This window comes from Triticum urartu, chromosome 4 (genome assembly GCF_003073215.2).
Source record: "Triticum urartu cultivar G1812 chromosome 4, Tu2.1, whole genome shotgun sequence".
NCBI classification, from domain to species: domain Eukaryota; kingdom Viridiplantae; phylum Streptophyta; class Magnoliopsida; order Poales; family Poaceae; genus Triticum; species Triticum urartu.
The window spans coordinates 22,549,702-22,553,622 of NC_053025.1; positions in this window are offsets into that span (position 1 = coordinate 22,549,702).

Sequence of the window (3,921 nt, forward strand, 5' to 3'; positions counted from 1 at the left end):
CCATGCTTGGGGGAGGTGCCCCTGTATCGTATCATCCCACTATCTTATTGCTTTTACTTATTTTAGTTCGATCTTTTGCATTACATGAATAAAAGTTTAGTTCGATCCTTTCTTCTTTGAGTGTTTTCTTAGTGATCTATCCTTGTAATCGTGTGCAAGTTATATAATAAAGTTTAGTTTGAGTTTTTGCTTTCTTTACTTTCATGTTGCAAATAAAATGAAAGAAATAAAGAAAGAAAAAGAGAAAGGAAATAAATAAAAGGAAAGAAATAGATCAATAAGGTTATATACTAATCCTATGGTAGGTGATGGCACCACATAAGGAAAAGTATAAGTAGAAAATTTTATTAGAGATTAACAAACATAACATTAGTCAATGATGCAACTCATGAAAGAATTAATAAGGGAAGAGAAGATTCACATATAAATATACTATCCTGGAAATCTTTTGTGATTGTGAGCCCTCATCAAAATATTATATGCCAAAATTGTTGACGTTGGACAAGGAAGACAACTTAATGGTTTATGTTTGTTTATATTCACACAGAAGTCATATTATCATACATCCTTTAACATGTGATGTTTTCCCCCTATCTTTGCTAGCCAAAAATCCGGCACTAAGTAGAGATACTACTTGTGCATCCAAAAACCCTTAAACCCAAAGCTTATTTTCAAGTGTCCACCATACCTACCTAGGGATTGAGCAAGATCCCTCAAGTAAGTTGTCATCGGTGCAAAAAGGCAATAAAAATTGCTTCTAAAAGTGTGAGATCAATTAGTGTAAGAGAAAATTGAGCATTGTACGAATTTGGATGGCAAAGAATAAAAGCGACAGACTGCATAATAAAGGTTGTCATCTTAAGGGGCAATACAACGTGACGTTCTTTTGCACTAAGGGATTGAGCATACAAACAAATAAGCGCATGGCAACCTCTGCTTCCCTTAGTGAAGGGCCTATCTTTTACTTTTATGCAAAGAGTCAAAGTTTTCCTTCTATTCCTTTTACTTTCTCCTTTGGCAAGCATCATGAGGTGAGGAAAGATCTAGGCACATATGTCCAGTTGAATATAGATAGCATGTGTTATTATTGTTGACCTCATCCGTGAGGTGAATATGTTGGGAGGCGAAACTTTAAGCCCCTATATTTCTATGTGTCCGGTTGAAATGTTTTGCTCATGGGTACGAGTTGAGTGTTAGCAATCATAGAAGACTATATGATGGTTGAGTATGTAGACTTGCCTAAAGGCTCCGACACATGACCCTTCCTAAAAAGATGATGAATTGTAGTTGCAAAGTTGACTGGGAACATAGTTTGTTGGTTTCTAATAGAGGTTTTGCTTTATACTTCGATTGTGTGATGAACTGTTACTTATTCATGAGAAGTATATGATAAAACTTTTATGATAAAAAGTCCTATGTTTAATTTTTTTGTTGTTATAATAATCAACATGATGCTTTTATGTCCGTATTCTATTTTTATTGGCACCTCTCTCTCAAAGCACGTGGACATGTTTTTCGATTTTGGTTTTCGCTTGTGGACAAGCGAGGTCTAAGCTTGGGGGAGTTGATACGTCCATTTTGCATCATGTTTTCTTACTGTTATTTATAATGTTTTATACATAATAATGCTTTTTGGAGCAATTCTAATGCCTTTTCTCTCATAATTTGCAAGGCACACACCAAGAGGGAGAATTCCGGCAGCTGGAAATCTAGACCAGAAAAAGCTACGCCAGGCTACCTATTCTGCACAACTCCAAATGTGCTGAAATTCCACAAAGATTTTTTATGGAATATATAAGAATTATTGGAGCAAATAGCTACCAGAGGGGGCCCACCAGGTGGGTACAACCTACCTGGGCGCGCCAGGGCCCCCAAGCGCGCCCTGGTGGGTTCTGCCCTCCTCGGCCACCTCTGGTGCCCATCTTCTGGTATATAGGTCATTTTGACCTAGAAAAAAAAATAAGGGGAGGACTTTCGGGATGAAGTGCCGCCGCCTCAAGGCGAAACTTGGGCAGGAGCACTTTTGCCCTCTGGCAGAGCGATTCCGCCGGGGGAACTTCCCTCCCGGAGGGGGATATCATCGTCGTCATCATCATCAACAACTCTCCCATCTTGGGGAGGGCAGTCTCCGTCAACATCTTCAACGGCACCATCTCATCTCAAACCCTGGTTCATCTCTTGTGTTCAATTGTTACCGGAACTATAGATTGGTGCTTGTGGGTGACTAGTAGTGTTGATTACATCTTGCAGTTGATTACTGTATGGTTTATTTGGTGGAAGATTATATGTTCAGATCCAATATGCTATTTAATACTCCTCCGATCATGAGATCATTTGTGAGTAGTTACTTTTGTTCTTGAGGTCACGGGAGAAATCATGTTGCAAGTAATCATGTGAACTTGATATTTGTTTGATATTTTGATAGTATGTATGTTGTGATTCGCTTAGTGGTGCCGTGTGAACGTCGACTACATGACACTTCACCATATTTGGGCCTAAGGGAATGCATTGTGGAGTAGCAATTAGATGGTGGGTTGCGAGAGTGACAGAAACTTAAACCCCAGTTTATGCGCTATTCCATAAGGGACCGATTGGATCCAAAAGTTTAATGCTATGGTTAGAATTTATTATTAATACTTTTCTCGTAGTTGCAGATGCTTATGGGAGGGTTAATCATAAGTAGTAGGTTTGTTCAAGTAAGAACATCACCTAAGCACCGGTCCACCCACATATCAAATTATCAAAGTTGCGAACACAAATCGAACCAACATGATTAAAGTGACTAGATGAAATTCCCGTGTACCCTCAAGAACACTTTGCTTATCGTAAGAGATTGTTTTGGCCTGTACTTTGCCTCTAAATGATTGGGCTACCTTGCTGCACTTTTGTTACTATTATCATTACTCGCTCGTTATAAATTATCTTGCTATCAAACTACTCCATTTCTTACAATTTCAGCACTTGCAGACATTACCTTACTAAAAACTACTTGTCATTTCCTTCTGCTCCTCGTTGGGTTCGACACTCTTACTTATTGAAAAGAGCTACAATTGATCCCCTATACTTGTGGGTCATCAGATCCTAAACACTCTCTAGGTATCCTGCAGTGCCCGAGAATATAAAACATAAGACCACGAGGAGCCGCTTAAAGTAATTGCATCACAGTACGAGAGAGATATTAGAGAAACCAATTGCGGATAAAAGCAATCATGGTGTTGAAAAATATTGTCATTGAGCATGTGACAAGCATTTTTAAGAACAACGGGGCTATTAATCAGTTGAAAATACAACTTGTTTTAGTATCATTAGATAGGGTAACATCAATATGCTCACCTTCAAGGATAGAAATCTAATTGGCAGTGAAGTACTATATATGCAAAAAACCATGAGGAAGGAAGGGATACCAATGGATTATCATTTTACTCCAATAAAAATTTAATTAACATCATCTTACCTATCATAGGAGCACAAGGTGTCTACAGGGCAACAGGAATGCCTATCATTAGACGACACTAAGGAAAGCTAATCAAATAGAATACACAAAAGCAGCTCACTATATATCACTATATAGTTCTTGCAATAATAAATCCATAGAGCTTTAGGATATTGAGAACTACATCTCCTGGGAAGGCCATCATGGCATACAGACGATCATAGCCATAACCGAACTTTCAATTGCAGAAATAGTGATCCAATATCTTGAGGAAATAACTAAATATCAAGCAAGAAGAATGGGAAAGGTTGTTGGCGGCGTATCAAACGACCGCGCAGATGATAAGCATACAAAGAAAATGAAGTTGTCTATGGTGGTTAACGCACTGAATTTACCAAAGGAAAATTATGCACAATTAAAAAAGTGATTTCTAAAATAATTACCTTGGACCATCTTAGGGAAAGAAGACAATAACTTTTCCTGCTCAC